This window comes from Aedes aegypti, chromosome 3 (assembly GCF_002204515.2).
Source record: "Aedes aegypti strain LVP_AGWG chromosome 3, AaegL5.0 Primary Assembly, whole genome shotgun sequence".
Lineage (NCBI taxonomy): Eukaryota > Metazoa > Arthropoda > Insecta > Diptera > Culicidae > Aedes > Aedes aegypti.
The window spans coordinates 186,579,687-186,604,030 of record NC_035109.1 but is presented as its reverse complement, the minus strand read 5'-3'; the positions used below and the strand labels follow the sequence as shown (position 1 = coordinate 186,604,030).

At 37.5% G+C, this 24,344-nt stretch overlaps 1 protein-coding gene across 3 annotated transcripts in view; it reads right to left on the bottom strand.

Moving 5' to 3' along the window:
* The window catches only part of LOC5577374 (trichohyalin), a 254,860-nt gene that overhangs the window by 185,934 nt on the left and 44,582 nt on the right, over window positions 1-24,344 (bottom strand). Inside the window, exon 2 of one of the 3 annotated variants that reach the window (XM_021855884.1) lies at window positions 12,914-12,942. The exons of 1 other annotated variant lie outside the window; for it this stretch is intronic. The gene's annotated coding sequence lies outside the window, so the exon portion shown is untranslated. Of the gene's footprint in view, window positions 1-934; window positions 954-12,913; window positions 12,943-24,344 lie in introns of those variants that run through there. One more of the 3 variants, XM_021855885.1, reaches the window with a different exon arrangement.

The window sequence follows — 24,344 nt, the reverse complement described above, 5'->3', positions numbered from 1 at the left end:
CAGATTTGTTGAAACGAATCAAATTTTTCACACGTAAGAGTTGACGACCAGTTCATGTCGGAATCTGAACAGTTCATTAAAAAAAACGTTTTTAATTTTTGTTTTGAAATAAAAAAAAGTTTTTTGGTTTTTTTTGCAGATCCTGTCTTATAATTATCATAGCAAGATGGCGAGTGCGTTGAATTTTCTTTCTCCTCACGTTATTAAGACGGATCAAGAGTTGAAGATCATCGTCTATAGTCACGGATTTGAGTTGTACTTCACATTTTGATATTGCAATGCCTCTTGCTTTAACAAAGAATTTGCTAAAGTTTCGTGAATATTGTCAATATCATGTTCCGATTGCAAAGAAATGTCAACATCAAGATTTTTTTCGAAGTATGTCAGTTCGAAATCAATTCATTTACTCCCTAGTGCATTGAAAAGTAAAATACACTGGGCAGCTATGTAACTACCAAGCAAGGTATATACCAAGCTGTGTATCAACAGAAACACCTCAAGTTTCAAAAACTTCAAATGACGCAAATAATTGGTGTTTGATACGAAATTGATATTGATGACGAAAAAATTTGATGTTTTACCGACCTTTTGTCTTTTCGATATTTTATCTTTCGACCTTTTGTCATAGATTCATAGTTATGTTCCCATAATTAACAATCGTTGAGTTGAACATTTTGAAATATCTAAAAAGTTGCAAGTAGTGATATCAGCCAACACTACAAGTTTAAAACAAATTCTGATAACAAATGAAGATAGAGTAATAAAAATACTATTTTCTCAATGATTTCGTTGATTGACAACATGCTCGACAACAACAACCATTGATGGCATCGTTACGGAGACATAACGTCGCCTAATCAGTCGTTAGCGTCTATTCTCGTTAATTGCAAGCACGTAAAAAAACAAAATCAGTACAAACGCGTGGAGTACTTACGACCATGATCATGATGACACGACAGGAAGGAAGGAAAAAGTCGTGACGGTGTAGATACTAGAAATGATAGTAGGTATGTACACTGCAAACAGCTGACTGATTGAAGCTCGCAACGCCAACGTCGTGATGGATCACCCCTGCAATTGAGCGTGCATGAAGGTAATGTTTTCCCGACTTGAAGCACATAACAAGATTATAGCAAATTTCTAACAACACAACCTGGCTTTGTTTTTAACAGTTTATAACATTATTTCATTAATCATCATGATGTTATACATTTGTTATATTTTGTAAATTTCAATTATGATTTCGTAGAAGATAACATCAAATGTTATGAATAGTAACATAATTTTGTTATTTTGTAACATCCTTGAAACGCAATCTGTAGTTATATAATAACATAATCTATAACGATAACAAAATAATTACTACAGTGTTTGCTATATTCTTGTTCCAGTTGGTGTCAATTTCGTGGGATTTTTTTTGTTTTAGCTTTTAACGGTATATGCCTTATCACAACTGGTGATATAAAAAAAACATAACAGAAACGCCTTCTGTTATAATTTTGTTCCTTCCGTCTGGTCGGAATTCCTCCACCGCACTCTTCACGTGTCGCTTTCGTCAAACACTTTCAACAATGATGACCTCAATTAGGCCTCTTCTACCGTCGTATTTATTTCTCACTCCCCACACACTGAACATGACTGACAGTCCCGCGTAAACGACATTGTCTTGGTTTATATTTTCTTCTTCTTTTCACTGCAATGACGATAAAGCTTTGCTTCAACCTCAGTGGATTGTGTTTGTGAAATTGGCGCTGAGAAATCTTAATTCCAGGTGCCATAAATGAGGTGTTGATAAAAACAAATGCCACCCAATCTGTTCGACGGCTGAGTCACATAGCTCTCGCTTCGGCGGTGCAGGTTTTGGGAATGTCTCCCATTACGGTGGCCGCTTCTGTAAAGCCGCGTGTATTTTGTTTGTGTCGTTTATATTTTCGAAATTTTCTATGTGGGGGCGGGAAACCGACAATGAAGAAAGTTTAAAACGACATTGACAGTGAGATTTTCACTTTGTGTATTGTATGAGAAAATAAATTGTTTGATTTTCAAGAACAGGAATTGTTACCGAAGGCGTCTTTGCAGTGAACAGTGTTGTGAAAAACTCAATTTCTTACAACTCACGCTTGAGATATTTCATGCGTGAGTTGTCAATCATGCACCTCAGCAGTCAAAAAATCATGGATGAGTTGGCTCACCTTTTTAACTCATTGTCTCGTATTTCCACAGTTTACTCACACATTTCAATAATTTTTTGTTAGTCTGGTAAAATTATGTTAATCCTTTCTAACGTAAACAACAACATTCGGATTTCACGAGTTTTTGCCGGGTTTTGCGACTGAATCATTTTTTACGGTTTGAGTTGATTGAGTTGTTTTGCATCAAAATCTCAAGTGTGAGATTTGCGAAGCAGATATCTAATGAGTTTGCTCTCACGGGAGAGCGTATTGATTGAAATTTTGAGTGCGAGTCTATCAACACTGGCACTGAATGTAACAAATTTTCATAGTTTTCTTAATATATTTAATTACATGAAGAAAGAGTTCCACAGAAGCCTAGAAAATGCCTCAAAAGAATGCCCAGGTCAAGGTATAACATAGTCGTTGATGATTTAGATGCGACTTCTGCCAATCCTCAATGGGAACGATAAGCCTTCATTCCGGAAAAATCGACGTCTGGACGCATAAGATCATCCGAAAAGTCCATGGTAATGTCTACTACCAAGTACATCATGTGCTGGTTGAAAAATGTTTCTCCGATGTCATTAAATTTCTGGAATGTGGCTTATACTTTTCGAGCGTTTGTCAAACGATGGAATAACTGCGCAGGCAGTAAGCCATATATTTGGGCACACAAAATCACCATACAACCCACATTTCCCAAACATTGACGAAACATCCCAGCATGTAGGAAGTATTTGAGAGCCCAAGATTTGCAGCAACACGGAGTGAAATGCTGGAAAGCAGCGACGGAGATCTAAACCCCAACAATATAGTGCGGAAAATATGTCAACACGTTGCACGCGGTGAACAGAGCGATAATGCAAATCAGGTCGTCGTTGCAATACAAATGACGGGAAGACCAGAGGGCGATCGGGCAGGTCAGATCCACCATCGTGGACTAGACCGAGTAGATCGAGTGCCACTTGTTATCTATTATGGGTAGTCGGGTGACCTGCGAACAGGAAGTAGGGGAACATGGCCTAATCATTCCTAGAACGTTTCAATTTGTATTCCTTGCCAAACGATGTGAAAATATATTTACCCAAGAGTGGAAGCTACAACCCTGGGACATGAACTTATAGAATTTTATTAATTTCTCACTGAAATTTAAAAAAAATTTCACTTCTTTTTGCCTAAATATTAATGTTTTACGAATAAGCGTTTCCATGCCACAGAGCAAACTCAAGGATTTGTGTCGTTTTCTTGTAATAAGATGTACATCTGTAGGCCATTCGTAGTCTTAACAGTAACTTTACAAGATTTGCTTGCTACCACAATGAAAACATTTCCCAAATTTAAGTTATTTTTACGGTTTCAAATCGTGTTAGTTGTTAGTAAGTTAGTTGAAAATGATCAAATGGGTGGGGTAGAATGCCATTTAATTTAGTATGGAGATCGAAGAGTCAGCAACCATGCTTCCCTATGAGTTTGCTCTGTGGCATGGAAACGATTATTCGTTAATAAAATCATCGGAAAAGCCTACAACTTAGGCAAGAAAGTGAAAAATTTTGGAAATTCACCGTGAAATTAAAGGAAAATCTATGAGTTCATGTCGCAGGGTTGTAGCAACATCTCTAGGGTAAACATATTTGAACACCGTTTGGCAAATCATACAAATTGAAACGTTCTAGGAATAATTCATTTTATCCCATCAGTGCATATTGGGCCATCTTCCCCTACACTCCTGGGGACGAGTTGAGAGGACCGTGATAGGCACCGGTAAATGAACCTGAAGTTTCTTTCCACTAGAATCGCAAGACTGACCTCGGTATCTGTGCGGTCAGCATTGGCGTAAGAACAGGGGTGGGGAGGGTTTGGTTTGTCAGGAGAGCCAGGCCTCCCAATAATCGTCCAGGCCCCCTTCACCAGAATTATTGATGATAATTAGAATAAATGTGAAGACAAATTTTCAGAAATAATTAACTTTTATGATCGACAAAATACTCTTCAGTAGCTGCATTCAAATGAATGGCAAGAATTCAAAATGGTGTTATAAAGTCCCACAAAATCAAACACAGATTTATATTCAAGCAAGGATATTTTTCTTTGATTTTTGTTTTACAGCGATATATTTATGCTTTAATAGGTATGTAGCAAATTTTTTTAAGCTTGGCTTCAGAACTTTTGTTACAAATCTTTTGGATAATCTTTTTGTAGTTATCAGTTTCTCATTCAAAATAAAACTAAATTTGTTGTCAGCATATGCTTCCGATAATTTGTTTGTGTGTTATGCTTATAAATATGCCAATTTAATGTCGATTTTCAAAGCATGGTTGGCTTTTATATATATATTTCGTTTTTATTGAAATACAATAAGTTTGAAAAATCTTTTTTTTTTGACATTGTTGAAATTTCACATAAGTTAGGCTGATACAAATATTAATTTTCTTTTATGTCACCCCCCCCTTCGAAAATCCGAAAATTTTGAAGGGGAGAAAAAAAAAGATTCATCATTTTTTTGACATCAGCTAGGTTTTTTCAATTTCTAAAGTAAAAAACAAGTAAAATAATGATCCAGAGGACGATTAAAAACAGTTTAACAACTATCATCAAAAATAAAAATTCGAAAAAATAACTTTTTTTTCATTTTTATTTTTTTGTTCCTTATATATTTTTATCCCCCCCCTCGTACCTTCCAAGAGGTCTCGGACATAAAAGAAATTTAATATTTGTATCAGCCTTATTATTTTTTTTTTAAAGTCTAGCCTAAAATTGAAACTGATCTTGAAAAAACTTATATTGGCCATATTCTTGGATGCGGCGAAATCAATTAGTTCCCGAGCAGAAGAAAATAACTACTGAATACCAAATTGAGGTATTCCATACCAGATAATTTCCAATACTTACAACCTGAATGAGGTATGAATGAGCCCTGCATAAGAGGTACAATACCTCAAATAATATCTTCTGCATATTCTACAAATACCAAGCTGATACTTAGATCAGGTATTGTAATATCTAAATAATACATAATGGATTTTCATTCAAAAGTGATTTTTTTCAATAACCGTTCAATACCTCCAGCAGTCCTCAATACCTATCGAATACCAAAATAAAGTATTTTTAATTGTTTTAAACATTTTTTTCAAATACCATTATAATACCAAAATGTGGTATTGACAACTGGACAATACCTAATTATAGTATGATACCAAAATATGGTATGCATAAGTTATTCTTTCCTCCTCGGTAGCACCTACTTCCAGCACAGCCTTCCATACCGCTACACCTGGAGATCACCAGATTGATGGGCGGCACTTCTCCGACATTATCGATATCAGGACCTATCGTGGCGCTAACATCGACTTTGACCACTACCCAAGCAGCACAGTTTGCTTCAACTCAAGAATAAAGTTATCTCTTGAAACTAATCAGAGTTGCCAATTGTTGAAAATATGACTTACAATTTTTCGAAAAAAAAAATTGAACTGAATAGCAACGCAAAAAGCGCAAGAACCGGAGTCTGTTTGCAACATATTTAAGTTACCGTACATCAAAATTGCTTATTTGTTGCAAAATACTCTAAAGAAAAAAATGAAAACAAAAATATGAACGAGAATCGAGCTTCCGACCTCAATATTACCAATCTTCTCTTCTACTCACCACTCCACCAGCCTTTCGAACAATTTAATCGCCAATGCACTATAAAAGCGATCACATGGTCCATTAATCAAAGCTTGTTGCTTATAACTTTACTGCACCCTTCGGAATACAAGTTCATTACTGGCGAAATTAGGCCACGCCTGAAATAACCTAAACTTTTCGCAAAAACTTCCGCGCAACACAAGAGAAACACGTTTTAAACAAACAAACTGTTGCTAGACCAGTTTTTCGTTGTTAAATGATACGTAAGGCACAACTCAACTATGTTGCAACTGGATTAAATCAAACAAACTTCTAGCTGTCGTACACCTAGTTTAGTGCAATTTTCTCGCAACTGGGATGAATCTTCTTGAGTTGTGGGTATGGGAACGAAAATTGAATGCAAGTTGCGGATGCTTTAAATGAGTATAATTTGAAACATAACATTAAAACATGCATTTTGGGAGAAGTTTAGAGAGTTTGTTTGAAAAGTTGCTGAAAACATCTTGATAAACTAGATTTCATTGCTGTTTGCAAAGGACATTTGCAAATAGCAATTGAAACGCGATTGAAACCATTTTTGAAAAGCATCTTTTAGGAAGATGTTTCGCGTGCTACTTGGGTATTTGGTGATTTGGTGATTAACTGCGCCCAAAACTCTCCATCGTCAACAACGTACTGTACCGACGGCCGCCCCGGTATGACCTAGAGCGGCTTAAGCAACCGAATGTCGCAACAGCGTACGCGCAGCACCTCGAGGCTGCATTACCGGAAGAGGGTGAGCTGGATGAAGCCCCTCTTGAGGACTAGTGGAGAACAGTAAAAATAGCCATCCAAAAAGCAGCTGAGAGCAACGTCGAGTACGTGGGACGGAGTCGACGGAACGATTGGTTCGACGAGGAATTTAGGCAGTTTCTGGAGGAGAAGAATGCAGCGCGGGCGGTCATGCTGCAGCAAGGGACCCGGCAGAATGTGGAACGGAAACGGCAACAGCAGATCCGCCTCGTTTGGGAGAAAACAACGCCGCCTGGAAGAAATGGAGTGCGAGGAGATGGAACAACTGTTCCGGTCTCAAGAAACACGTAAGTTCTATCAGAAACTCAACGCATCCCGCAACAGCTTGTGTCGCGAGCCGAGATGTGCACGGATAAGGATGGGAGCATTTTGACGGACGAACTTGAGATGATCGAAAGGTGGAAGCAGCACTTCGTCGAGCACCTGAATGGCGCTGAAAGCACTGGCAATGAAGGACGGGGCAACGGAAGAAATGCCTTCGTCAGTACGGCGGACGATGGAAACCAATCAGCATCTACTTTGAGGGAGGTTAAGGATGCCATTCACCAGCTCAAGAACAATGAAGCTGCTGGTAAGGATGGTATCGGAGCTGAACTCATAAAGATGGGCCCGGAGCACCGGCTGATAGGCACAATCTGGGAAACTGAACAGCTACCGGAGAAGTGGAAGGAAGGGGTTATATTCCCCATCTACAAGAAAGGCGACAAGTTAGATTGTGAGAAAAGTTATCAAGCCGGCTTCGTTGACGGCCGATCGACAACGGACCAGATTTTTACTGTACGGCAAATCCTCCAAAACTGTCGTGAATACCAGATCCCAACGCATCAAATTCTCATCGATTTCAAGGAGGCATACGATAGTATCGCCGTATTTGTTTTTGACAGCAAACATGTTTAGCAGCGATGCCAGCGCCAGAGAAATAAGTTCTCAAAATTGTGACGCAGTGTGCCACGCGGGGTTTTCATAATGTGCTTGGCACATTGTTCTAAGCGACTCACCCCTTGTCGAAAGTTAAGGGTTTCTGGCGCTCAATAACGCTGATAAATCATACAGAATGATTTATTTAGTATGCTCTATGGTGAGTTATACTTTTCTAAGGCCTCTAGTGTCCGTAATATGAATCAAAACGGTATTTCATAAATCTGCAGTCTCTTGGTCAGAACGTTGACTGGCTACTGCCTACTCACCTATCACATGGCAAATATTCAGCGTGTTGACTCATTTGTATGTGATAGTTGTGATCTCGATTATGAAACTTCGTATCACCTGATATGTAACTGTCCAGTATTTACGCAACTGCAATTCCGATTTCTTGGTAAACACTTACTAAGTGAAACTGATTTCAGAAGCCTTAATCTTCAGGACCTTCTGTTGTTCTTAACCCGCTGTGGTAATGAGCTGTAGGCTCTCTTTACATAGTGGTATGGAGCTACATGCTCTCATTTCGCATATGCGATTTACCCTCTTCAAGGGGCCTTCTGATACCTGATAAGAGGTAGGCGTCTTTGTGGAAGATCACGAATACGCTGGCTGTACGCAAGGGACCTGGCTACCCTAAACGTTCGCGGCAACTGGAGAAGTACCCAAGACCAACGAAGATGGAGCCTTCTCCACGGTCGAAGACGGTTCTCTTCTCCACGGTCGTTGCGTTCGTTCATTAGCCCATCGCGTTCAGTAAGCCGTTTCGCTGAACTACCGATCTCAAAGAAAAAATAAATAAAACTCATTCATTCGTCGCAAACAAAAACTAGTTCTTTTGAACCTTTCAGGAACGGTTTACCGTCGAGAACTATGCTGAGTAATATCGATCTAAACGAACCCCTGGCTTTGATTCGTCGGAGCTCCTGCGAACTGATGTTTTGTACTGCGACACATTGCACTGAGGCATCCCTTGAGTGCTCCGGGGAGGGCCATTAGTCGTGGAAAATTTTTCGCATCAGAAGAGAATCCTCGTGGCTTTGGAGACTAGAATTCATGCTAAAGTTTCCAGCACATGTATGCGGAATTGTTCGAAGAAGAGTCTTCATGCCCAGAAAAGCAAGTTTATTAAGTATTGTTTTGTTTTTGAAAATATTTATTATTCAAAATCTATTAAATTTCTAATGCTTATAAATAATCAAAAGATGGCTAATTTTCAAACATGAACTTTCTTCAGCTTGATGATGCAATTAAAATATGTCTCCGTTATGTTTCTCCTCCAATGAATGCTTGGAAAGAACTGGTAGTGTCGCTTCTTAAAAGGTGTTTGAACTTAAGCATTTTGCATTATCATAATTCCATCATAATTAATGTGATTCAAAGTGAACTTTCTAACATTACGAAATTTGCATCTTATTACTATGTCTAATTGCGAATAGATTACTAATCGCACCCATTTCATCCTATTCATAATCAAACCTGCTCTTGTGTTGACCGGAAATTCACTCTGTCATCGCCACTCTGAGCACCCTTTAAGGCCTGGCGATCGTCTCAATTCCGCTTTCGGTTGTTGTCTCCCGATTTTGCGAGCAACTTTTACTGTTTTCTCTTTCAGTTTTGCACAACTCCATCGAGTTTTTTTTTTGTTTTGCCTCCTCCCCGTGTGTCACACTATCCTCCCATTCATACATGTTGTAGACACATGCTGGTGGCTGTAGTCGAGATGTACTAGCCCTGCTTCCAACTTGATACACTGGAACATCAATTTACGAACTAGATCGGGAGCCTTCCTTAGTGGTTAGAGTCCGCGGCTACAAAGCAAAGCCATGCTGAAGATGTCTGGGTTCGATTTCCGATCGGTCCAGGATCTTTTCGTAATGGAAATTTCCTTGACTTTCCTGGGCATTGAGTATCATCGTACCTGCCACACGATATACGAATGCGAAAATGGCAACTTTGGCAAAGGAAGCTCTTAAGGTGAAACATCTCAGAATCCAAAGATGGCCGGTACAATGGCCGACTTGTGCCCCTACTCACGATTTCAAAGGCACAAAACTGGAGAAATAGTTGGCAAACGTTTCTGATCTTCTTATTTTAAGCTTTCTGCTAGTGCACAAAGCCAAAATAAAAAGTGCACGGTTGTTGGATGCTTTCTTTGTGAGATTTGTGCCTTTGAAGTTTTGGTGCAATCTTAGAAGTTGATTCAAAACTGTTTCACCTTAACTGTGGAAATGCGCATAGGAACACTAGGCTCGGTCTCGGTGAGGACGTAATACCAAGAAGAAGAAGAAGAAGAAGAAGAAGATCGGGGATCGTAAATTGAATTGGTTTGTAAGTTGAATAAGCTCGTGGTTTTGCCCTTCAGAGTATAGACCTGAAGACTAATAAGGGCAGATATAACTAATAACATTTCATATATTAAACACGTTACAATCCAACTACAAAGTAAAATAATATAAAATCATATTATACTAGCGAAACTTAACATTCTCATACAAAATTTTAAATTGAATCGTCAATACGAAATTTTTGAATTGTACGTAATAAAGGACTTCGTAAAACGAGGTTTTACTGTACAAGACTTGCACTTGTACCGTCCGCTTAGTCTGCCTGACTGTCTGCGGTGTGCAAAAGTTGGAGCACCCCTTTCCGGCCAACCTCTCCTATCTCTGCTGAGTATCATCCATCCGCCCAAGTGAGAGGGAAACTTTCTTTTGCTGCTGCGGAACAAGTCGCTAAAGGTTGACCATATAGGCGCGAGATACGCAACATCACTTGCCATTTCAACAGGACAGCTAGAGGTAGGCTCAGAAAACCACTTCTGCAGAGACGACGACTGCTTTTTGTGCCGAAGATTTGTTGTCGGGAAAGAAAACAAAATAAGTTACACTATTTATATCAATTACCTTGATTAGTCATCGACAGACGCGGAATTCGCTCGGTATATCGTGTGGCTCACTTTTGTTCGACTTGTGTGTTACTGTACCTCCTGGCAGCAGCAGCGTAGCGAAATGCTGAAGCGTGCTTTTGTGCTCGGAATGGTTAATGGCGGTTCGATTTTTCCTCGCTGGTTAGTAGTCACTGCACAAAATGCCTGCAACTATTTGCAGTGAACCTACTTCCTGAAAACTATGGTTCTTGTAACTGCAATTCAAATTGAAGCTCAATTCTCACACGATTATAAAATTATACACAAGAAAATCTATATTTTATCGGTTAGTGATACAAATTTGAGCATTTTGTATAATAGTAAAGCTTTATTGTAAAAGTATAATTAAAACAGCATAAATAAAAAAAATAGCAAGTTTCCCTTAGTTTCGATTTCAAAATAAACAATGATCAAATTATAAAAAATTTAAAAAAACAAAACAACAAAACAAAAACAAAGACAGACGAATACAAGACTACCATGAATTACAGAAAAAGTCTTCTGACAAGAATGATTCCCTGAAGCTAGATTATGAACCAAAGAAGGGTGTCGATTTTATCCCAAATGAAAATTTCGATCTTATCCCGAGCGGACATTTTTTTTCGAAGGCGTTTTCATCTGCCGAAAAATTAAAAACTACATTTACCTTCAAGTTGTATCTACAAAACAATAGTATATGATGATGTAGACGTAGAAACAATAATGACTTTTTATAAATTTCACATGCGAGATAGTCAAAGAACGACAGCGAAAAATTGCAACTGCCGTTTCTTCTATGTTATCCAATATTTTTTCTTGTTTATTTTGACAGTTTAATGGTAGCTTCAATAGACATGTCATGCGAAATACAACATTTCACATGTAAATTTAGAGTGTGATGGAAACTGCATGAAAATCTTATCAAAACCTGAAACATAAAAAAGGGTGTCGGTTTTACCCTGATTATTCCTCCATGCAAAATTTTAATACTTGAGATAAACTTTGGCGATTACACAACCGATTTGAATGGAGAGAGACGTGCAACGGGCAAATATACTACAGAGCACAGCCGAAAAACACATAAAAAGTTTCAATGATTGAATGGGAATCGAACCCACACCTCATGACACGATGTCATGACGTCACTAACCGCAAGGCCACGAAGCACAAATGTTATAAAGCTAATCGAGGCGAAGCAAATTGTTAGAGGCCTTTTCATTGACTTGAAAGTTATCTTTCCGCTGAAAAGCTCGCCGATACGAGCACCTTGCAGGGAGTCATTTTTCAGTGATTTGTTATCAAGCTTGGGAAACAATGTTCAAAACTAAAGTGACCAGATGTTTCCCGGAAAAAATCGGGACGCCATATCAGATCTCATCCCTAATGAAGCGTTGCCCACATTTGATGTATAATTAACATTCATATTCAATCTAAGACATATCATTTAGTACAGTTAATCGAAATGAAATTTATTGACGCTGTATTATCATGTTTAAAAATGCTCGGTCCCGAATAATCCGGGACGTCTGGTCACTTTAGTCTAAACCATAAAGTTTTACTAAAAAGAACTGGAATACCATGGTGTTCGATGTCTTCCCAAGTGGCTCGGTGATAGTTTTTGAACCAACAGAAAGCAATTCGTAGCAAATAACGGCAAGCAAGCCAAATGTGGAGTGGGACAAGGAAGCAACATAGATCCACTTCTCTTTCCTGTATACTTTAGAAAAACGACAATTTACTCCGTCTTCAGCCAAAGACTGAACAATCACGAACATTAGGCAACGGACAAATCTAAATTTGTTTTACAAGATTAGGATGACAGTGTTGTCCAACACATAACACCTAGATATAAGAAATGAATGTAATGTTTGGAATGATACTAATAAAAAAATAAAAAAACGGCAATGGAAAACACGGAACTCCCAGTTTGACGAAAAGTTTCCACCGACTGGAGCGGGAATCAAACCCACAAACCCACGCTTCATGGCACAACACGCCTAAACGACTGACGCCGCTAACCGCAAGGAGGCCACGAAGCCCACAACTATGTTGATTTTGCAGCTTACAATTTCAAAGTGATAAAACTGAGCCATCTTAAGTTATATTTATCCATAAAAATATCACTACTTGCGCTAACCTGCAGAAAGTATGCTGATGGTTTTTCAACTATGTCAGTGCAAAACCGAAGGATTTTCTTTAAATCGCAATTTTGAGACGAATAAGCCACAATCATCGATACGCAGTACAAATTTTAATGACGGCCTACTTCGCCAAGAGACAGGTTGAATAACAGTGGTAACCCAAGTAACATTAGTAGCTGAATAACAGTTTATTCTACTGAAGTTAGCTTAAGAGTGATTCGTTCAACTCTTATTCAGCAGAAATATTCGTTGGGAATGCTGTTAAAAAATACGCTAGTAGTAAGGAAATTAAGTTGTTTGTGTTAGGGGATCATGATGATTTTTATTCCATTCTATGAGTTCCGATAGCTTACGTCCTCCTTGATGCATATATCATCAATACCTGTAATGAGATGAAGAAGAAAATATTAAATTAATTTGAGCTCTAATAGGTTCACTGTAAATAGTTAAGCAACTAGATTTGATCAAATCATTTAAGATTCGGCAGCTTATTTAACCAATGTTGGTTGATCATCGTGCAACGTATACTGAAAACGTAAACTGTTTAGGGGTTGTCCACTAGCCACGTGGACATTTTTTTTTTAATTTTCAACCCCCCCCCCCCCCTTCCCCTCGTTGTCATTTGTCCATAAAAAAATTAAATTTGTGTGAACCGTGGTCATTGAACAGACCCCACCCCCGTCACCCCATAAATGTACACGTGTTTTATGGACGACCCCTTATTTTGACTGACAAAAGGATGAAGTCAGAGCCATTTCGAACCATTTCGAACCATGTTTGCCGATGTTGGAAATTTCATTGAGAGGTAACGGTTAACTTTCGTCGAAAATGTGACTACTACATAAAACAGAATTCATAAAATATTTTATTCTTATTCAATTCATATAATAGACGCCTCGCCAGGCAAATTTGGTTGTGGGAATACATCATTTTCAAAAACAACTCGAAGTTAATCGTATTGATATAGACCACCCAGAAATCTAAAAATAATATAATAATACTTCTTGAGCTCCTAGTCTCCACATTTCATAAAAAAAAGACATGGCTGACAACGAAGTCACTAAATTCGGTATACAGGTGACGGATCCGGGTCATTTGGTCGAATGCCATTTGGCCGAATGCCATTTGGCCGAACGCCATTTGGCCGAACGCCATTTGGCCGAAAGGGTCATTTGACCGAACGCCATTTGGCCGAATGCCGTTTGGCCGAAATTGAAAACAAAAGTGAACTACAGTTAGCATGGATTTATGTATAATGAATTTCTAAAAACTTATTCAGATTATTCATAAAGAAGATTAAATCATCATTAATATACACATAATTAGCTTTTTAGAAGTAGTTCAAGAAACTGTTCGTGCTGTAAGAAGAACATCCTGAATGCAAGCAGTTATTCACTTCTGTGCTAGCGGTAATAGCCACCTGCAGATGTTTTTACATCACGTTTGCAGTTTGCTTTCGACAGTAACTAAAACGGTTTGACACTTATTCATCCTTCTGCTGATCGAATTGCTTTGATCCTTCGAATCGTACTAAGTAATGTACATATGTCATATATATGTTATATGCACCCTTGAGTCAAAACAACCCACGGTACCTTTTAAGAGTATTTATGAAGAATTTGGAAAAGATTTTTTGCCAAGGGCTGATAGGAGTGGCCCAGAACATGCGATTTTACAAATCTAACTTCGAGAAAAATGTCTAATTTTTTATATTTATAGAATCCCCGAAAAGCCGTTTTGCTCCTGTGTGCATATTACCCCTTTCGCTTTTATTATAAGCTTTAATATCAATAACTATGAGAAATACTTCTCTCTTGAAAGAACAGCCTATGGTCCTTAAGCAACGGGTCGAGTTTATCATTCCCTTAGAGCTTTTATAGAGTACCGTCGTTGGGGGTGACAATGGGTCAAAAAGGGATGTGTACAAATTATTTATTGAATAACTATCGCAATTTAACTCCAATAAACTTCAAATTTGGTGTGTATGTACTTTGATGGTACATTAACAACTGTTCAAAACATTAAAGAAAAATATTTATTCACATCGGCACCACAAGTGAATGAAAAATGACCCAATCTCACCCCATAGAGGGGGTGACATTGGGTCACTGTAATTGAAATAACTTGTTTTTGATAATATGGTTGCAAAACCATTCACAGCTGAAGAATATTGATGAAATACGATGCAAACAAGATGAAAAGATATCTAAGATGTTTCACAAGTATGATAAACCCACTTGAAAGAACGATTATACCAAAAAATTGAAGAGCTATGAGAAAAAATATATAAAAACACAACATTCATCGTTAAGTTTACATAAATTTTCTATTTTTTTCCCTCGAATTGTCTTCAAAGTCTCATCCCCATTGCCATGAAGCCTATTCAGTTTCCCCAAAGGTGTACTGAAACAGTGATTATTTTAATTCTTCGCAAATAGTTAAATTTCGGAGCGACATTCCACGATCAATACATTTCAGGCAGATGTTGACGTCATAATCACGATATTTCAGTGTTCCAACTCATTTGTACTTCCAGGAGATGTTTCTATAATATGATAACACTGATAAATAATTAATTAAAAAAAAACAATCCATTTGATAAAATTTTACGATGTTGCTGCGCACGAAACACAATTGCTGGATTGAGAAGTTGTCAAAATGCGTTGCATTATTATTCAATGTACGGAATCCTCAAGTAGACTAGTTTGATGTTTCAGAGATGCTGTATTTAGAAAGAATAAACACATCTTAATGAAAAAGAGAACTACCGGCATCGTAAAATGTCAAAAAAGTGGACTTGCAATTTCATTTACTGTCGTTCTTGCTTGACCCAATCTCACCCCCATTTTTGATGTTTTAGACACCGTACCGAAAAAAATAAAATTTTTGTTGAAAAATCAAATAGATTGCGGAAAATACGTGTGAAGTGTAATGAAAAGACTTTAAACCTTCTACTAATAGAACGGTAGAGGTTAAAGTACTTGCGTTATACGTTGCACAGGAGAAATTTAATGTTGTAAATTTTATCTAATTTCAACATACTAGTTTATTGATATAGTAAACAAAAACTACTATTCCTAAAAATGTATATTGTGATGAATTATGTGTAATAATATGTTCCCTAACATATGAATTATTAATTTTAGTAATATCACCGTTATTAGCTGAAATATTTCATAAATCATATTTTTCCGTTTTGACCCAATCTCACCCCCCAGACCCATTGTCACCCCCATCGACGGTAACAAACATTACGTCCCGTCACATCATAAAAATCACCAAATTAATTAGCTTACCAGTCATCTGGCCATACTTATGAATCCTACGCATCAGCGGTGTGGCAATTTGATTTTTTTTTTCATGATTCGGCCAAATGGCACTCGGTCAAATGACCTGTTCGGCTAAATGGCATTCGGCCAAACGAAATTCGGCCAAAAAATCCAAATTTGCTAAACATCCTGTTTGTGAAAAAAACAAAATTTGCTTATCTGGGATAGATGTCACAGAGAAGAGCGATAAATTGTTACCTAAATAAATAGGTACCCAAGACCAAAGCTGATCCTATTGTTTTATGTTTTCCTTTGCACGCAAGGATATCCGTAAGCACTCCTGGCGACACCAAAATGGCGAACTTTGTAACCAAATCGACCATGTTTTGTTAGACGGCCGACATTTTTCCGATGTCATCGATGTTACAAGAAAGCAAGGGCAGCCGAAAAACGGATCCATCGCAGAAAGTAAAAGGGACATGAAGAGGCAATAACTGCACGCGCAAGAAGCAAGAAAAACAGCGCCGTCTCCCACCATGTGCAACGACCACGAAGGAAACTTGCTGACGGATAAACCAGTGGTGGCCGCCAGGTGGAAAGAGTACTTCGAGTCATTGTTGAACGGAGATAACCGAAGTGGATCTGGTAGCAGAAACCAAATCGATGACCATGGATAGGCTGTGGAACCTCCAACGCTAGATGAAATAAAGAAAGCTATTGATGGGCTGAAGAACAACAAGGCTGCTGGGAAGGACGAGCTCCCGACCGAACTTTTCGAACACGGAAGTAAACAGCTGCTCGAACTCCTTCATCGCATCATTTCGAGGATATGGGAGGAAGAACAAATGCTTACTAGTGGTTGGACGGTGTCATTTGACCTTTGTACAAGGAAAGGCATCGACTGGAGTGCGCCAATTACCCAGGAATAACACTCCTTAATTCAGCGTACAAAATCAAGTCTGGAATTCTATTCAACAGATTGAGACTGCATGAGAAGTCTTTTGTCGGCGAATACCAAGCGGGTTTTCAAGAGGGCTGATCATCGCCGGATCAAATTTTTATCCTTGCGTCAAATCCTGAAAAAATTCCAGGAATATAACTTTCAGACTCAGTACCTGTTTGTAGATTTCACAGCACCGTACGATTCAGTGAAGAGAAACGGGTTGTGGTAAATTATGTCCGAACATGGCTTTCCGGTGAAGCTGATTAGACTGATTCGTGCAACTTTTGATGGATCGAAATCATGTGTGCGGCTGGCGGACAATAGTTCGTCATCGTTCCTAACCTTAGATGGATTGAAACAGGGTGACGCTCTTTCTAACTTGCTGTTCAAGCTCGAAGGGTCTATCAGGAGCGCCGGTGTGCAAAGAAGCGGTACCATTATCACACATTCTCATATGTTCCTTGGATTTGCGGACGATATCGACATCATCGAGATCGAACGTCGGTCAGTGGAAGAGGCGTTCGTGCTTTTCAAAAAGGAGACGGCGAGGATCGGAGTCTACAACACTACAAAAACGAAGTACATGATAGCTGGTGGTCAATGTGGGTCCGGACTACTTCTCCCCGAATTTTGTTCCCCCAAAGGTCAGTTTCCCGAATGCTAGTTCCCCGAATAACTCGTTTTCCTGAAAAGACCAGTTCCCTGAAAAGTTTTAAGCGCTCATAATTGTCATATCTTTTTGCATTTCAAGGTGGTAAACGAACCGGTCATCGGATATGCGGATATGCAATATTTTTGCATCTTTTTAAATTGCTTCACTTTTCGGGGAAACGGGTCATTTGGGGAAATGGCTTTCGGGGAAACGGGACGTTCGGGGAACTGGCATTCGGGGAAAAGTAGCACAATCGGTCCGGACGAGTGAGCGCTACCAGTAAGCGAAATGGTGCTAGATGGTGAAAAGTTTGAAATGGGGGAAGAATTTGTGTGTATTGGGACGCTAGTGACGTAATTGACCGACATTTCTCCGAATACAGTTTCCCCGAAAACTGTTTTCCGAAAGTATCATTTTCCCGAAAAAATCGTAATGTAAGCTACATACTGAAAGCTATTCATATTCTGCTGCCAAAAGATGTTCAACGTGCTAGCTAATGTAAGATTATATGCAAATCTGTGTACTTGAAGTAACTGGTGTCCAAAATGATGTTCCGCGTGCATTAAACTGAAAACAATTTTAAAATGGTTCATGTGATAGCCTGCAATGAAAAAGAAAGCATAGGATAGGCAGTATCATTGTAAGCGGTATGTTTGACTGAGTTTTGCCTTCTTAGAAATTCTCTTAAAATTAATACTGTTTCAATGATTAGTGGCACTTAGCTAATAATATTTAAACTTGAATTTTCCCTTCTTTAATTGCTGTTCTTTTATTTTTTTTTGGAAATATTTCGCAAACATACATAATTAGGTCAAACGTATACAATCAAACGATTATTATTTTATAATACAGTCAGTGACATAAGTTAGTAATTATATGCTGTTTTTCCATACAAAGGCCCAAGTTTGGGGTGCTGTATCTCAGCTTCTGGTAGTCCGAATCAGCTGAAATTTGGATGACGAACTGCAAGTAACTTTAAATTTTGCCTGTATGGGAATTATTACATTGCAGTCATTCTACATAGAATTTCAGAAGGTAGTTCGAAGACAAAAGTAAGTAACCGGGAGACTTTGTAATTTAATTCTAAAACGGTAAGTTGTGGGTTGTTGGTCTGTTCCACAAAGTTGTTCAATTTCAGAAGTCATACAAATTTGCAGAACACACCAACTTCCCACGACTTACCGTTTTCGAATTAAATTAAAAAGTCTCTCGGTTACTCACTTTTGTCTTTGAACAACCCTCTGAAACTCTATGTAAAATGACTGCAATGTAATAATTCCCTTACAGGCAAAATTTAAAGTTGCTTGCAGTTCGTCATCCAAATTTCAGCCAATTCGGACTACCAGAAGCTGAGATACAGCACCCTAAACTTGGGCATTTTGTATGGAAAGCAGCATTTGGTTACTAACTTATGTCACTGACTGTACTTTATGTGACATACAGGAATGTAACTTCTAAAAGCCCAATGAGGTTTAGTGCTGTGGGCCAATGGTAGAATTTATTATATCGCCCTACAACTCACACATCGAGTTTTCCATCTAGATACTTTTAGGAAGACGCAATACCATGTTTCTTTTTAAATTTTCTGACAATTAGTGTTCAAGAAACAATTTTGCCAAATATGGCCTAAAATTGACATCAGAAAACATCAAACAAAGTGATTTTAATACTGGATACCCAAAATGTTAACAATCACTACTTAAATAGAAGAATGTATATTCAATGAAAAATCTTTATCAAGAGTAGAGCGAAAGCATTGAAAATGTTGGATCAAAACATTTGAATCTTTAATATTCGCATTTACGATAAAAATTTGATAGAATCGCATATAATAATCAGAAAAAAATTTGGGTAAAATTTCAGTAGCTCCGTTAATTTTTATTGATGTATTTATCTATGAAGAACAGCCATCTAATAAAAAAGGGAAAATTCCTGTTGAAATTAGTAGCAGCTGTAAGCAGAACAATATTAACACATTAGAGCTGCCAAGAACTGCCTACGATTGGAAGCTAGGCGTTCCAGCATTAAAATTATCAACTATTTAAGTAAATGATTATATGGAATGAGCAGTTGGAAAAGGAAGAACAACCTATGTTTTAAACAAGGGATATTTATAAAATTCAAAACAAGCAACTTTTATGTTATTAATTTATTGTCATAGAATTAATCCCAGAACATTTGCTTATGTTTTATGCAACACAAACTACTAACGCGGAAGTAATGATCGAACAATGCTAACCTGTCAGAAGTGTCTCAAACAAACTTATTGACTCATTTTTTCTTTTCAATTTCTTATGCAGTAAAGTTCAATATGTCCCTTTTGGGTCACGCCTTTGAGTCTTGCAAACAGTTTTAAATCAGTCAAACTTTATTTCATAATTTTGTCATTGCCCCTTCATCCAGATGTCATTTAGATGAATCATGTCCGGACAAACGACAAAGCATCATATTTGTTCACCTCTTGGTTAATCTTTCAAATCCCACCTTCTACATTTTATACTTTTTTGTTGTTATTCGTCATGACTTTTTTCCAAGAGACTATTAAAGTAAGGAAACATAATACCGCAAAACGGCTTTGAGATAAATGGTCGAGACAGTTGGTCGAATGACATTTGGTCGCATGACTAAAACATTTAGTCGAAAGATTATTTAGTAATGGTTGATCGAACAATCGTTTGATTGGTTATAGCTAAGCTCGCGGTATTACATTATTAAAATATATATTGTTAAATGTTAGCTGCTGTGCATCTAAACGCGTCACGTGCTTTGCGAGTAAGTGCGAAAGCATCGCAAATTCAAAACATTACATCAACTGAGGCATTTAACGCAAAATCGGATCGATTTCTCAACCTAGCTTCCTCACGTTACACCTATGCGTAAACATGTGCGACCAAGCATAGACCGACTGCACTACTGGGAGCAAACACTGATTGCAGACATTCGATAATCACCATATTAGCACTTTCTTTCTAAGCGTTTTCACCGCTCAAATTATTCCGCTTATTGATGATGAATTGTTTGGTCAATTTCTTAATAAGCCGCTGAAAGCTAATTTTCCGAACTTTGGTAACAATTACTCGTTAGGATGGGGAGAAGGAAGAAAAAAAAAGAGTGCTGGCGGATATTACGGCATTGTTCCGTTACGGCCCTCTGCTACCCAAATGATGCATCACCCGGCTCATCAATCGTGGCCGGCACATGCTGGTACATTACAGTATCGGACAAATAAAATGCACCAAAGCAAAGTTATGTTATTCTAAAGATGACAAAAAAGCACCAAGACAAGAAGTGTTGTATGTAGCAGAAAAACTATGATCGAATAATCTTGGAGTCTCCATCGAATTTGGTGCATATTGTATTAAATTTCAAGCAACCCATAGCGTTAAAATCAATAGTTATAATACTACTTCTTCAATACTTTTCAAAAAATGCAGTTATTTGTAACTTGTTGCAGAATATCAATAACAATCGGTTTAGAAACGGCAGATATATAGCTATCAGAAGTTGAAAATTTTGTATGGGAAAACGGATTTGGTACATTTTATATGCCCGATACTGTAGCTAGTATATTGATGCCTGCCTGAGTAAGACAAAGCCATGCACTGCAGCAGCTGTAAGATGAAAGTAAACAATCCGGGCCGCCCGGGCGTTGCAAAAAACATGGAAACGAATCAAAAGAGTTCAATGATCACGTAGGTGCGAAGCTGTGCCGGGGATTGGATGACTTGTTTTTGTAAGGGACTGTGTTTCGTAAATCCCGTAATTTCGAAACTCGGTGATTTGATAACCTCTATTAGTTTTTGTTTAGATTATTGACAAACTGGACTTCAACCTCAATAGAACATGGAGTGAAGTGATTATGAAAAATGCAACACAAATTAATGATTTACACACCCGTGCATAAGTTTGGGTTCACCCCTTCAAAAACATACAAAAGTTTTTTGTCCATATCACTGTGATTACAAGTCCAATTGAAACACTTAGTTTAGCGCATTCTAAATACTACAAGGTCATCGTACCTTGTAGAAATTTTGACATGAACAAAAATTTGCTCACTAAATTTTCATTCTAACTTATTTTTTTTTCAAATGCACTTAAAAACATGGCCCTGTATATTCAGCATTGGATGGAATTTTAAATCAATGTGTCAGAACCATAATTTTATATCCTTTGAAGAGGACTAGTAAAAATTTGGCGGAAAAATCTAGAAACTATCGAATTATAATAAATGGGAAATTCAAGTCATCGCTATGCATCGTGCAACAGTTTGGGTTAACTTACGATGCATGCAAAGCATTTTTGTTAATATCTCTGCCATTTTTCGATCAATTTTAATAGTCTGATGAGGCAAACATAATTGATGTGAGATTTAACAGAATTTTCGTGTATCAAGTAAGTTGTAGTGAACCAAACCTTTTGTACGATACATACCATACTAAAAGGTATACCAAAACTTTTGAACGATGATTTCAATGACTATTTTATTATAATTAAATCTTTTTCAATGTTTTCCACCGAAATTGTGCTCTTCAAAGAATATAAGATTACGATTCTAATGACGCACTGATTTTTAAATGATTTCTAAGCTGAGTCGTTTCAATGCTGAAAAAATGAGCCATGTTTTTTCAGTGTGTTTATTTTTTTAATATCACAAGTTTGAGTAAAGATTAAGTGAACAAAACTAAAACAATGTTTTTTTTGTCAAAATACATATAAAGTAAAATAGCTCATTGGCTTTTGAATGCGCAATAGAGAGTTTCAATTAGATGTGTAATCACAGAGAAAAAAAATAGAGATATAGACAAAACACTTATGTGTGTTTTTGAGGAGGTAAACCCAAACTATTGCACGGGAGTGTATACTTAAAGAGCATAAGACATCAAATTGAGAATAAAATTCCATTTTGAACGTTCACAGTTATTTTTCTATGAGATGTTAAACACTTTTAATTTATCCTAAGACGTGGCAGGTTGAAATCTTGAGTGCACACGGGATATCATTAAAAACATATACACTGTAACCGCAATTTACGAACGAGATCGGAATTCGTAAAACGAGGTTTTGCCTTTTGGAGTCTACTTGTATGAAATTAATTTAGAGAAATTATGCTCATATAGCATCATTAACATATTATTGATATATTGGGTTCTTAATCAGGTTAGAATTGGTGGGTTTCGTGGCCTTGCGGTTAGCGGCGTCAGTCATCTAGGCGTATTGTGCAACGAGATGTGAGTTCCCGTGGATTCCCGCTCAAGTCGGTGGAAACTTTTCGTTAAACGAAAAATTCCAATGATGAATTACAGGTGTCTATGAACGACATTTAGAACTGAACAAAACGCAGATTTTCATGCAAAAAGATTGTTAATATCTATTTTATTTCAAAAGTTATTAAATTTTTTGTGATAAAAAAATATTTGGCAAGGCATTTTATTAGAGTTATAAAAATAACACATCTGTATTTTTTTGATATAATATACGATGTTGTTTTGTTTTTTGAATGCCATCAATTTTTTTATAATTGCCCCAATCAGAGATACTCACAATCAAAGTAGGCATGTTTTTGAGAGAAAAACAACAATAACTTCCAAACGGAAGGAAATAGCGAGTCAGCGAGTCTGATAGATGTTTCGGATTAAGGGACTCACAGACTCACGTTTACACGTTTCCACTTTGAAACTAAAACTGATTCATTGTTGTTCATTATTCGAAATACTTATAGCTACCTTACAATCTACTACTTCACTTATTTATTGGCGTTGAGCAAGTTGCTCACGCTCTCACTTTCTTAAATCTATATGGTCAGCTGTTGAGCACCTGCTCATGCTTGACCAAAGCTATGTTTAATTAAACTAATGACCTGGTTCTGGTGTGGCAATGAGGAAGTTTGGAAGTTTTGCTACTCAGCGCTATAATGTAGGTTTGGGTGGTTTGATGTTTAAACGTAAACGGGTTAAATGTATAATGGTAAAGTATGTAGGTCATGAAGAAGAGGTCACCACACGAGTCTTTACTTACCAAATTACGCATTTTTCAAAGCTCTAAAAGTGTTTCATAGACTACTTTGATAAGATATTAGAATTGAAAATGCTAGAGCCAGAAAACCAATTTTGTTCGGACCACCCTATGTCACCGAAGGAAAAATGCTTTAAATCGGTCAATTTAAGAGACACAAAAAAACTTGTTTAGCAAAGTTGCTGGAAATTGAATGGTCTACAACTTTGCTGAACCATGTATAATATAATTTCTACAAATAAAAAAGTTTGATACACCATTTCTATAAAAACGTGGTCCACCCTAAATTTCTATAAAACTTAAGGGTGGTCCTTTCGTTTTTCTCAAATTGGTGGACCCCTCGTACGCCAACTAGCTAATCTGTTTGCGGAAATTTTTTGTTAAATCGCTTGGAACACATAGCAAACAGAGTAGCATCGTATAGAGAAAGGATATAACTTTTATTTAAAGTTAAAAAAATTGGCGGCCATTTTGAACTTGGATAAGAAGAAGAGTATACGTAACCTTGTTTTTATTGGTAGTCTCTAAACTCGACATGTTGAGTGCTAACAAGGTAAAAACTCATACTACTACTTAAAACCAAAATGGCGTCAAAATCAAAGATGGCCGCCAGCTTTTTTCACTCAAAATAATACTCTTATTCTTCAACCGACTCGAATGAAACACCAACGATTGAAAACTTGTTTCTTTGTTGTTAAAAAAATAACGTTTGCATTGATTGCACTCCCCCTTTAACTGTTTAGCCAGCTGGCGTACGAGGGGTCCACCAATTTGAGAAAAACCGAAAGGACCACCCTTAAGTTTTATCGAAAACTAGCGATCAGTGACATAAAATTGCAATTCTAACGATGGGTGCCGATGGCGGCCTGGTTTCCGCGAGAATTGCTCATCAGTAAACGAAGTATTGT